General features: G+C 41.7%; 1 long non-coding RNA gene across 1 annotated transcript in view; it reads left to right on the top strand.

The window, feature by feature from the left end:
- LOC144463469 (uncharacterized) overlaps positions 1-11,973 on the top strand; it is a 76,438-nt gene extending 64,465 nt beyond the window's left edge. Inside the window, exon 3 of the long non-coding RNA XR_013491622.1 lies at positions 11,808-11,973. This is a non-coding gene — a long non-coding RNA (uncharacterized LOC144463469). The remainder of the gene's footprint in view (positions 1-11,807) is intronic.
- The last annotated feature ends 1,878 nt before the right edge of the window (positions 11,974-13,851 follow it).

Raw genomic sequence — 13,851 nt, 5'->3', positions numbered from 1 at the left:
GCAAATGTGATGAAACTGACCTTTTTTTTTTTACGGCAATGCAAATTGGAAGAAAACACATTCATTCATTCATTCATTCATCTTCTAACCGCTTCATCCTCTTGAGGATCGCGGGGGGGCTGGAGCCTATCCCAGCTGACATCGGGCGAGAGGCAGGGTACACCCTGGACAGGTCGCAGGACTGACACATAGAGACAGACAACCATTCAGGCTCATATTCACACCTACGGACAATTTAGAGTTATCAATTAACCTAGTCCCCAATCTGCATGTCTTTGGACTGTGGGAGGAAGCCTGAGCGCCCGGAGAGAACCCACGCTGACACGGGGAGAACATGCAAACTCCGCACAGAAGGGCTCCCATGCCCGGGATCGAACCAGCAACCCTCTTGCTGTGAGGCGAGAGTGCTAACCACCACACCACCGTGCCGCCCGAAAACACATTCAACCATTCAAATCTTATATCTGTCACCTCCGTAAATAAAACCAGTGATTTGCCTTGTTATCTACATTATTACACCATCTAATTATGCAGATTTTATTGCAGCAAACAGCAGTTTTGTCTATTGTTGTTGCTGTGCTCATCACTGATTCATTGTTTTTAATGAATTTTAAATGCAGACCTGTCAATACTGTGAATCTTCTGGGAGAAAAGATAATCACAAAGCCTCTGTCTCCATTGTGACACAAACAAAGCAAAAAAACTAATTATTTGACACAAAAGTTAAGACAATAAACTTTATATATATTACGTACAGACTGGTGGCTCTATTCATCTAATGTGCTTTGTTTTCCTATCAGCGTGACATTTACTGTATAGGCGTCATTGAATGTGTCAGTCAGAGACATTGTTTCCGTGACTGATGCATTTATAGTCAAAACGAAGCATGAATTCATTACCCTGAGCGCTTACATTACAGCACAGACAACACGTATATCTGACAGTCGACACTAGATTGTCTCACGTAGATCTGAGCCAGGGGAATGTGGCGCGGAAAATATGGTTATTTGCCCTCAATTCAAATGCATCACTAAGCCCTGTTTTGTTTATGCCTGTTGAATTCTGCATTGAAGACTGAAACCTACCATTATCCCCTGTTCCCCTGGCTGAGTTATTCATCCAGGTCTCCTGTCGTGTCTCCTAAATAAAAAGCCCGCAGCGCCTCGCCAACCTCCCACTCCTTGAGCACTGCGGGGTGTCTCGCAAAGCTAATGGTCACACCGGGGCCTGTCAGCCCTCTCCAGTGCCCATCCTTTGTACACGCTCTGCTCCAGTCTCACCCCTGCTGCCCTGCACCTCACTACAAATGTCAAAGAATATTGATTTGGCTCAGAGTGACAAAGTCTTCACTAAGATGCCTTTGTACTCCTGCAATAAAGAAAAAAGGCCTGACCTTCACACATGCTGCAGCTATCAATATTTCATCTCAAAGTGTAAATTTTCTGCTGAATTTCTTGTTTGTATTTTATGAATGATATCAGGAAACCGACTGCCAGCTGCAACACCGCGGTGGTACAGTAATTGCGAAAATGATGCCAGGTTGTGAGCAAGGCTCATAAATGCTGCTCCTCTGATGAACACGCCGCCTCTTTTAGAAACAAGCTTCTGAGGCATCACAAATATTCCTGTGAGCCTTTTAGCTTCTTAACACGGCTGATATAAACAGCATGGGAAGCAGAAGACATCATCTAAATTTCTGACTGATACCAGCTTCAAAAGTGTATCAGAGGCGCGACGCAGACAAACCTAACAGAGGAGGAACAAAGGGAACAACAAGTGGGCGGAAAAGCACAGATGCAAACAACTTTCACTTCCACAAGACTGGTGACATATATCTCAGAGGCACACTGACGGATGCAGAGCTGTGAGCTCATAAATGACGGCCATGAATACCTTTATTATTTAAAGGTCCAGTGTGGAGGATTTAAGGGGATATATTGGCAGAAATGGAATATGATATAATACGTATGTTTCTTTGTGTATGATCACCTGAAAATAAGAATCATTGTAAATGGTGAATGGACTGTACTTGTATGGCGCCTTTCTAGTCTTCCGACCACTCAATGTCACATTCTCCCATTCACACACTGGTGGCCGAGGCTACCATACAAGGTACCACCTGCTACTCACTAACCATTCACACACACTTACACACTGATGGAACAGTCATCTGAAGCAATTTGGGGTTCAGCATCTTGCCCAAGGATACTTAGACATGGACTGGAGGATCCAAGGATTGAACCCTCGATCTCTAAATGGTGGACGACCCGCTCTACCTCTGAGCCACACTATTGTGTTTTCGTTACCTTAGAATGAGTCGTTTATAGCTACAGAGGGAGCGGATCAGCCATGTTGCACCGCCACCTTCCTACAGTAGCCCAGAACAGACAAACCAAACCCCTGCTGTAGATAGGGCCATTCATGTATTCATGTCTGCCGTCGTAGTTAGCAGCCCTTTCGCAACACTTAAAAACACTGATCAACTAAGGCTAGCAAGCCCGTAACTTAGTGCCTCTCCCTACATTTTGTATTAGACGTGAGAACCTGCCTAGACCTCCCTGGGTGAGTGTGATCTCTCCTATCTGGGAGGGGTTTGTGTGGTTGACTCACCGCCAGGCACCCTTGCTCCTCATGACCAGCTTGCTCGAACAGGATAACTCTGCTGGACACCCCTCGGGTGCCGTTCTGTCAGACCAGTAGGCCGGCCAGCTCGCTCTTCATCATGGTTGTTCAGAGTAAATGTGTATTTACATGGATAATTCGTGGTGGCGTGTCAAGCGCTTTCTCAGTCTCTTTTGTCCTCAGAATGTCTTGCCTCCGGCGTCTCCCTCATGGTGTGTCCGCTCAGCTCAAAGGCCTCTTCAGCTCCAGGTGTGGTAATTGCTGCTAATGAGTCATTACCCCCAACCCCCAAGTGTGACGTCAGTGCTGACCCTGCCTCCTACCACCTGCCTAAACCACACCCACAAGACATTCATTCAACTACCAATAAAGCTACCATACCAAGTGTTTGGATCTACAGTTATCAGAGAAGAAGTTGAGCAAGTGGGCTAGCGGACCGTCTGCAACAAGCCGAACAGCGTGGGAGAAACACTGAATTTTAACGTTAAACTTCTTTATTCAGTGTTTTTGCCGGTTTAAATCACCTGGTTTGTTTGTTGTGGAGAGCAAACGACCTCAGCTGATAATTCAGTCCTGGTAGAAACCTCCTGAAAGTTTGGATCTTAAGTTATCAGAGGAAAAGTTGAGCAAATTTGGCAGGTGCAGGGCTAGCAGCTCATCTGAAACCAGCCTAACAGCTTGGGAGAAACACTGATTTGTAACGTAAACTGCTTAATTCACTGTTTTTACCAGTTCTAATCACCTGCTCTGTTTGTTTAGGAGCGAAAGAGGCCTCTGCAGATAATTCGACTACCGCTAAAATCCTCATGTAGAATCAATACTGAAGGAGCCCTAACCACGAGTTCACGCTTGGCACACTGGAGAAGTTTAGCTGGTGGCAATCCATAATCCTAATAGCTAGATGGTACTAAATCCTCAGACTGTTCCTTTTAATGTGCTCCATGCCGCGGATACAAAAATGTGCCGAAATGCCTGATAAACTGTCCCATCATTTGCCAGCGTGAAAACAAAAGAATGACATTTATCAGAAATGTAATGACTATGAATTGTTGCAGTGAATCGATGTGGCATGATGCCCAGTTCCTTATGTCTTGCATGGCTGATATCTAATTGTTTCTGCAGAAAACTCATTAGGAGTCAGTTGACTGGAAATTCTCGCAGGAGAATCACCGCAGTCATCTGATAACCTCCACGTTCCCTTTCAGAGGATTTTATTTGAAATCCTCTTACAGAGACAGCGAGAACAAAAAGCCCCTGATTTCCCCAAGGTGTAATGATATTAGTATACCTGATTATTTTGTAGAAAGTCACATACAAAACAGACTATGTACACTGTGTATGGCCTGATGGCTGTGTTGTATGCTCTATGATGTAGGTAACTGTCCTTTCAACAGTAATGAATCTGAGGTGCAATCAGTGAATGATCCTTACATAAATCATGTTGGTAATTCAGTGAATGTTGTGCATAAAACAATGATAGTTTCACTAGTGTGAATTTAGGAAACTCTCACTTTGATGTCTTTGTCAGTCTCTGATGACCCTGAAGCTTCATTTAAATGCCTCATCAGGTTTTTCCTGCAGTCATCAGTCTGAGTTCAGAGGCAGTTTGCCCTCTGCCTGTACTTGTTCATGTCCCGGTCCCTCTCCTCTTGCCCTGCTCGCTCTGGGGAGCACTTCTCTGTAACGCTAGATGCATCCGTTGCATCTTCATCCCTCATTATTTTACCCCTCAAAGACCTTTGCTGGAAACAGGAGCTGCTGCAATCTGAAAGAAAGGTTTAACTCTTTGTTGTGTCACACTGTGAGCTGTGTCGTCTAATTTTCTGTCTAGACGTGCTTTGGTTGACTCGCCTGATGCTCAATAAAGAAAATACACTCAAAGTTATAAAGTGGAGACAGCAGATGTGTTGTTGCATTTGAAAATGCAAGGGAAATACAAAGCTCTCTGCAGAGGGGCCACTAAGCTGCTCAGTGAGACGTGAGCTTTATTTTTCAGGCAATTACATGGTGATCATTAAATGGCCATGATAACATGACGACTTGCATGTAAAAGGTGTTACATATAGGGATGAACATGCAGAGAATTAGCCAACTCTGCAGTTCTCACCTATACATAGTGTTTTTGTGTCTTAATTTGGTTTATGCTCATAACATCATTGTTTTGGTTTATCTCACCACCCTCATCATCAGCATCTGTTCCAGATGTAGCAGTGGATGTTTTCAGTGAAAGCTCTAAAAACTTACAGGTGTTCTGACAAATACAGCTACTGCTAAGGATGACCTAACAACATAATGTGAGCATGTGCAATACATTCAAAAGGCAAAAATTATTCCAGATGACTGGCCCACACTTTTAACCACATTCTGACAGATATTCCTACATCAGTGGTTTTCAAACTGCAAAATAGTTTCTGTAACATGTTATCATGACATAAGACAACAAAAATAGGAAAAATAAGACAGGTAGCTTTCGTAATATTGTCTACTGTTTTTTTTTCTCTCTTTCTCTGTTATTATGGTGGTAGGTCATCTTCGCTGGTCTCTTGCTGTAATTTGCTCCATACAATAAAGCGATCCATTGTCCCACTCACGGCTTTCTCCTTTCAAATGTTATCATCCCTCACACTGGCTGCCAATCAGGCTTTTGATGTGTCACACACTTATAATTCCCAAATGTGAATGGCGACAAATAGGTTCCCTGTGAAGGTTTTTTTCTTAAATTAAATGAATTTTTTAGCTAGAGTTTGCCTCTTTATTAAGGAAATGGGTGAGCACAATATACTGATACAGTCCATTAAATATTAATTCATAACTTTTTCTTTTTTTTTTAAAGATTATTTTTCTGTTGTTTTTTTTTGCCTTTAATTGACAGGAGTGTGTGAAATGGGGAGACAGAGAGAATGGGGACTGACACGCAGCAAAGGGTCGCAGGCTGGACTCAAGCCCGCGACTGCTGCAGCGTGGGGTGCCGGCACTATCCACTACGCTACTGACGCCACCATTCATAACTTTTTGACTAGGCCCAGTTGAACATTGCAATAATAGTGTGTGGTTATCACAAAATCCCAAGGCACACCTGGATTGGCATCACAGCACACTATTTGAGACCCACTGCCCTGAATGACAGAATAAGCTACTTTACTATTAACTACATTTCTAATGGTAGTAGTCCAATCTGATAGGTCTATTGCTACTAGTAAAGTCATAATGAGCGGGTAGTCTGTTTGTCAGAACACTGGCACCAAACGACAGACAGACAGTTTGCACGTTCACACTTCACAAGAGCTAGCTCAAAGCTCAGCTCACACAGACTGAAATGAACTAGTTCACATTCACAGTTCACAATGAACCCAAAAAAATTAAAGCGTTTCCGTTTATGTATTCGGTTTTTTGTTTTAATAAAATATAACCTTGTAATCAATTCACTCACAGAATTTTTTTTTTTTTTTAATCTTTATTTCGAACATAGATAAAACAGAACAAAATGTAGGTGATCAATAAGGTAATCAGTCATACAAGAAAAACAAAAAACAAACAAACAAAAAAACAATCATAGTAACAGAGGTAAATATTTAGCGTTCGAAAAGGAGTAGGTAGAAGTGATGCACTTATCTTGACCTACCCCTTATTTCAAGTAATGTTGCTACAAATAAATATAGATTCAGAGATGCATAATAGTATGCATACATACATAATCAAAGAAATACAATCACAAATGCGTTGAGTTGGAATACTTCTGGTTCTAACTATATGTAAGTGATAGGAGAAAACCTAGTTGTAATGTGGATTGGATACCCATGGAAGGAAGGTACTTACTATGCCATGCAATCTACTGTTTTTGAACAATCTTTTAAATTTGTTTAAAGTGAGGCCGTTTTTCATTTCGTCTGTACATTCATTCCATGTTTTGACTCCTTTGACTGTGATGCTGTGATATTTGGAATTAATTCTTACCAGGGGTTTATTGAACATGTCAGATCCTGTCACGTTATGGTGCTTGTCTCTTGCTCGGAACAAATTCTGAATATTTTGTGGCAATGACTGATTTTTAGCTTTATACATAATCTGTGCAGTTTTGAGGTCGACTAAATCCTTATTATCCTTATTTCAAGACTGCCTCAATTCTTCAACTCAATGTGTTGTTTCAAATCTGTTGACTATGGCTGACGTTCAGACTTGTTTTTCAGACCCAGCAGACACAATTTGCATATAACTTTGAGATTTTTTTCCATTGGTATCTGATTTGTTCATAAAAGTCTGTCAAATATCCATATGAACTGGCCTCAGCTGTACCAGTAACTATGTTGTCTGCCAGTGTTGTTTCAGCATGCCTGGTGCTCTAAATCCTCCAGCGTCTTAAAACATGTGTCACCAACATGTGTCATGTTAACTGTCATGAGAATGAACAACACTCACGTTCAAGTTCATAAGTTGCAAACTGATGGATTCAGTTCACCATTCACCATAAAAATATGCACACTACAGACAGATGCAACTACCTAGAACACAGTACAGCATATAGTTGCCAGCTATATCCCTTGTGAGTTGGTAGCAACCAAAAGAGAGTGAATGTTGAATTTACATTAGTTAGTGGGCAGAAACACGACTTCAGAATCCATATTTGATGGTTGAATAAATAAGCAATTGTTTGCCAACATATCAAGTTAAAAGGTGACATCAGTGTTGGCTTTACAGCTTATTTATTTTGCCTCCAAGACTCAAAGTTATTGCAGGTTTAATACTGAGTAGTTATTGGTCTTGCTGTGAACATTTCCTTTTATTCGTTCTTACTTTAAATGCAAGATTTGACCGCAGTCAGATAAGAGTTCAAAAAAAAAAAAAAATCTCATTTAAAATCCTGTTTAAAGCTTAAAAAAATCGATTGCAGATGCAGCCGAATTTGCCCTGCTTACATCTGATTAAATGAATCAGTCTGATTGCAACACTAACAGCTAAAACTCAATTGCCCGACTGATGGTTTGTCTTTACTGCTCGATCTGTTCCACTTCTCAAAGACTCAGCCTGGTCTGTCCCCAGAGGCTTTCACCCTGCTACATAATGATTGATTGCCATTTCTATTTCATTTAGGAGCCAGGCTACAGAACAGGTAAATGAATTGCGGGTGGGTGCATCTATCCTATGAGCGAGGTGTTGAATACAGTTTATAAATTATCACAGTTTGACTGACATTTAATACCCCGGCATTATTTTAACTGACAGACCAGAATTATTAATGTGCCGCTCCCGGATGGCTCAGCTCAGTTTGATTGTGTCACAGATGACAACGAAATGCACCTGATAAACAAGAAAATTGAAGTGGACGTCTAAATTCTTGTAAGATATTATGTTGTCGTATAGTTTTTCCATTTCAGGCGCATGAAGGCCTGCTGTTGCTGAGAGAATGAAATTAAAGCATCAAGAATGTTTGCCTCAGCCCCACACAAGAAAAATATCCAGTGACAATTTATTAAAACCACCAGAAACATTTTGTATTTGCAGCATGACAGTCAATCTGCATAATATCATGAGAGAAACTGAAGAGCGATTCTCCACTATTGGCTGGTTACAGGATTTCAGGTCCTTCCAGGTGGAATGCCAAAGAAATCCATCAAATGATTATGTTGTGAGGTAAAATCAATGGCGTGTTAAATAAATGATGCTGTTAAGTCAAAGGTGCATTAAATAAATGGCGTTAAGTGTGATGTTGGAATTAGTTCTAATCTAACCCGACGTGGTGCTGCTGTTGCTGCATGCGGCACTCTAAACTGAGCCTGATATTTTTTAATTGCATCTGATAGGAATATAGGAAACGCACATTTTCTGCAAAACATTCAATCAATCATGAGGTTTCTCTGTGGAAATAAATGCCAACTGAAGTGCTCGGACATGCTAATGAGACAGGAACACTGATTATCGACCAGCTTGCTGTTGTAAAGATAAATGCAAATGTACTAAACCTCGATGTGGTGGTAAGAAAATCTGCTGTGAAGCTGCAGCTTGATGTCACTCTCTTGTGTGTAGAAACAGACTTGGCGTCTGTGGGAGGAAGTCAGTGAGGAAATAAAAACTGCAGTCATTATTAATTGTCAGAGCTCGTTGAGCTGAGTGATCAATCTGTTGCTGAAGTTGGAGGCTGGTAATGGAGTTAGCCATCTGACTTTAAGACTGACTCTCTGCAGCCTGACTCACATATTGATGAGCAACTGCTGCTGCACAGGCTGTGGAGTTACTTACTTCACTGCAGCCTCAAGGATCATTTTTTCTGTTCTTTTGTAGCAGTGTCACTGTGCTCACAGACCCCTGCAACCATATTATCTCGCCTATATACTGTATAAGAGCTATATAGTTAGGTTTGCTTGTTATCTTTGTTGGCTGCATGCCTTTGTTTGTATCCTTATGTGAATTTGTTCTCTGTGTTCAAGTATATTAAGAAATAGAGTCAAAGTCATTATATGTGTCGACATACTTGGTCAGCAAGGTTCTTATTTATGGTGAGTATAAATAAAATCATAACTGACAGAGGTGATGGTCAGAACTAGACATTTTGGTGAGAAACAGGCAACACAGTAACAGAGTGCTGGTTCATATTTAATCAGCACTGGATAGTTTTACTGTTTGATCTCAGTATTTTTTGCCCCTTTTTACAATACAGGAAACAGAATGGCATCCCCTCATGTTCATAAATTCTTGTACAACAGCTAAACAGTGCACTAAAATATGTGTCTGAAGACATTTTAGGAGTTTTTTAGGCCTCACTTTACAGTTTGGTCTGAATTTGAGAGAGAAAGAGAGAGGGGTGGGTCTCTCTCTTGATCCACTCGTGTACTCTCTGTGTCCGTGGTGGAGGCCATTTAGAGTTGAGGCAGTGCAATCAAACAAAAAAAGTGCTCATTGGCGCATGAAGCTGCGTATAAAATTACCCGGATGGCCAACACCACTTCTTCACTGTATCGCCATGTAAGTCAATCACGTGATGGTGTAATTACTTTGATTGGCCACTACAAAACTTGGCGTCAAAGCCTGGCACACCTCCTGGGGGCCTGTTTGATACAGGGCAAGAGAGGGGCAGGTCTCACTCTTGATCTGTTCTATAATCTTCGTGTCCAAGGTGGTGGGCATTCGAAAATGCGGAACTACAATCTGTAGTTCAGGCTACTGACCGAGAGCCAGCAAAACTCTCGAGATGAGCAGGGAGATCTCGATGCTGGTAAGATGGTGGGAAGTTTACCACAGATTTGCACATACTACCCACACTGTTATGATACAAAGCTGGTTGAAAATCGTCAAAGTATCCCTTCAAACTGTATGAGACAACCGTGGAAGTTTATGCCACAGTGGAATAAGCTATAACCAGATTTAGCTACTTGTTAGCAGGATCAATTCATTGTTGGTTTTGGTGTTTTTGAGGAATTTGTCAGCAAAAAATATAGAATATTGCCAGTCTAATCCTTTGAAACATCTCTTTCATATGATGTATTTTACCATTGACTCCCATCTCAGTGAGTTTTGGACTCTCCAGTTCTCCATTCTTTCAAAGGTCAGCGCTGTCAAGACAGTTTGCCCTTGATTAACAGCACAAATTAGAGTGTTAAAGTTCACCAAAGTTCAAATTCTACACAAAAGCCCAGCACAGATTTACTTTGCCTCTGCAAGCAGATCCACTCTATTGCACTAAAAATAATTGGTTCTGAAGATTCTCTGCAGAGGCTGGTGTGACTGGGTCCTAATTGGAGTAACAGAAAAAGCACATAATATTAAAATCTCTGTGAAAGTGGCAAAAACACAGGAACAATTTATGTTCAAACACAAAGTAGTTACACTTGATCTTAATTTGGATCCATGTCACATATACACGTACTCACATTATGCGGGGCGCTGATTAGCTCAATGTCAGGGGAATAAAGGAGCAGTAGCTGCAGGAAACAGGTGGTTCTCGCTTTCAGACCCAATGAGAATACTTTGGTCGTCTGCCCTGGACTCAGCTAAAGTTTGGATCGCTCTGGTTGGCTTCTGAGCTTAGTTCCGCTAGACGCAGGGTCAATGTACCAGAGTGCCATAATTACATTTGGCTTCCACTCCCACAACAGGATTAGGTGATTTGTGGCCAAGGGGCCTTTATAATTGCCCCTGATTAGCAGTTGCCAGTGCAGTGTAGAGAAAGGTCAGTTGGTCTGACGTTCAGACACCCTTTTGGCCCATAATCCCTCAACGCCCAGTGTCTGTGTCGTCCCCTCCCCCCTCCAAGCGCGATCTGGATCATCACTTTTGTCTGTTATTGTCTGAATCCTAATTGTTACTCTTTTCCTTTCCCTGCTCAGCGGATAGAAAACAGAAAACCAAGAAACACTGCAGCTGATGTGGAAGCATTACCTCCATGTATGTGGTCTGTGTTTCTCCTCTCAGAGAGGGTCGCTCATTATCGTTGGCTGAAAATATGTGACCTTGTTTGGTACGACAAGAAAATAGACATAGGAGTGGTGCATTGTTTGAAAGCAATTGCTTCTTTCTTATTTTCACCTCTCGTTAAGCTTCGTAAGGGCTTTGAAAAATTCCCTCAAGCCTCCTCAGTGTTTTTTCCCGTAATGGAGGGATTCCTCCCCTTTTTTTAAATTCCAGCCTTTGTTTGCCCCTGAAAAGGAGCCGCTTGTACAGAAATAATTAGCTGTATTATGTGAAGAGATATATGCATCTCCCCTCTGAGGTGATAATCCTCCTATTCATCTTACTTCATGAAAGTCCAGCATATCTCTAGACTTAAGCTTGTCAGCTTTGAAGGCTTTAATTCAGTGAGAGTCTGAGGGGATAATTTGATATTATTTCACTGGCTCTGTTCAACACATTTTGCATAGATGGATATGTGCAGTATATCTGCCTTTTCAACCTAATATCATGGAAGTATTGTTGTGCAGTAGATACTTGGGAATAAACATAGTAAATAGGCTACGTGTTTGATGTGAATATGCATATATATCTGTCTCTCCGTTCTTGTGTTTTGTACTAAGTTCATATATATACAGTATATCTTTATCCTGTATTAACACCCCATTAAAACTTCTTCTACATCTAATCACGTATTTGTCTTTAAGAAGAAAATTGTTGTGATGATGCTGATCTTTCTTTCTTGCTTTCTTTCTTTCTTGCTTTCTTCATTTTTACAATAACTATTCTTTTTCTTGCTGTGACAGGCTGACTGCACAGGACATGCAGCCTCAGCTTTCCACCAACCTCAGACAGCTTTAACACCTCAAGACCAACTGTTGCTATTTCGTACCTGGAAACTAGTCGGTAAGTGAGTGGAAAAATCAAAATGGACAACTTACAGTTCTAAATAAGTGGTTAAAATATCAAACTTCTACAACTACAGCATTATAAAGAGCAAATTTGATCAAACCTGCTGGGAAAAAAGAGAGAACAAGCCTAAAGACAATCACTCTGTCTTGTTTGAATTCACGTGTGTGATGGGGAAATAGTACTGAACAACTCTATGAAGGCTCTCCTATTTATTGAAGACAAACAGGAACTTGAGCCAATCTGACTGTGCTGTGAGGTACGTTGGACAAAAACCAGCCCAGTCGCCAGAAGAAAATGTTGGTATTGTATGATTGCAGTATGATCTCAGAGGCAGAGCAGATCGTCCACCAACCGGAAGACCGGCAGTTCGTTCCCTGGCTCCTCCAGTCTGAATGTCAAAGTATCCTTGGCAAGATACTGGACCCCAAATTGCTCCCAATGGCTTTTCCATTGGTGTGTGAGTGCATGTGAATGGTTAACAGGTGGCACCATGTATGATAGCCTCTGCCACCAGTGTGTAAGTGTGTGTGAATGTGACATGTAGTGTAAAAGCTCTTTGAGTGGTTGGAAGACTAGAAAGGCGCTATACAAAATGCAATCAATTTAAACCATGAATACATTACATTTGTACGTTTCATATGTATCATATCAACGTTTATAAAGTGTATATAAATGTAGTCACTTTGCTGGCATGAGCTGACTTCGTCGTGCAGAGGTGGAGGGAATGGTTGGATGGCTTGACGACTAGGGGAGACGCCTGCCAAGCTGCAGACCACTGTTTAAGACCAACAAACAACAAAAACTGGTTGTGCTTTTGCGAGACGTCACTGAGTTTTCGGCGGCTTTTTGGTGCCACCAAAAGCAGTTGTTCTTTTACAGAGACATTGCTGCATTTCAAGCCATGACTGTGTGGAGTTTGCATAATCCCCCTGTGTCAGCGTGGGTTTTCTCCAGGTACTCCGGCTTCCTCCCACAATCCAAAGACATGCAGGTTAATTGGTGACTCTAAATTGGCCGTAGGTGTGAATGTGAGCGTGAATGGTTGTCTGTCTCTATGTGTCAGCCCTGTGATAGTCTGGTGACCTGTCCAGGGTGCACCCCATCTCTCGCCCAGTGTCAGCTGGGATAGGCTTCCGCAACCCCCAACAGGATAAGCTGTTACGGGAAATGAATGATCGATCTTTTCCTAACCATCATCAAGTGTTTTTTGTGCCTAAACCTAACCACATGTTAACCACAGTGTTGCTAAAACATGAAGAACCTAAAAGTTTCAACGTGTCTGCGACATAATAACGCACAAATGTAAATGTATCCGTAGATTGCAGGAATGTACAATGCCAACATTTTTCCTAGCTATTGACAAAAAAGGTTTTTTTTTCTACATTTTGCTCTTAACATCTTTTTTTGCAGCTCAGCCAAAGACATTTGAAAAGTGTCCTTTCCTCCCACTGAGGCTGCACTGATATTTGCAGTCTCAACACAAAGCCTTTTGACTTGTCTTTGATGACTACTTTGTCCCCCTGTAAAACCACTTTGGCTGCCTCTGGATGGAGGACTCTGAGCAGAGCTTATAAAAGATTTATGTGAGAAATGCAGTTTTAAAAAGTGTCGGCGGAGTATCACAACATGTGTGTTATTGTTCATTGTTGGGTGCAGCCAGCCCACCTCCTGAGGTCCTTGGCTTCTCAGATAAAGGATAATGTGAATGACCCAGTGTGACTGTTTGTTCTCCAATTTGTTCTGCAGTTTCTCTGGATCCTGAGAGGTGCCTTTGGCTTGAAGCAGCCTCTGAAGCTGACTGAATTGCTTAACTAGGTGAGAAATGAAGATTTATCTGCACATCTGTGAGGCGCTCTGTGTTCTCAGTCACACAGTGTGTCTGAACCTCTCACTGCACGCCGTCGACAGAACACCAGCTGAGGAGAAATTGCACATTTT

This window comes from Epinephelus lanceolatus, chromosome 5, assembly GCF_041903045.1.
Source record: "Epinephelus lanceolatus isolate andai-2023 chromosome 5, ASM4190304v1, whole genome shotgun sequence".
In the NCBI taxonomy this organism is placed as follows: domain Eukaryota; kingdom Metazoa; phylum Chordata; class Actinopteri; order Perciformes; family Serranidae; genus Epinephelus; species Epinephelus lanceolatus.
The sequence above is the reverse complement of the archived record's forward strand: the minus strand, read 5'-3'. Positions and strand labels throughout refer to the sequence as shown.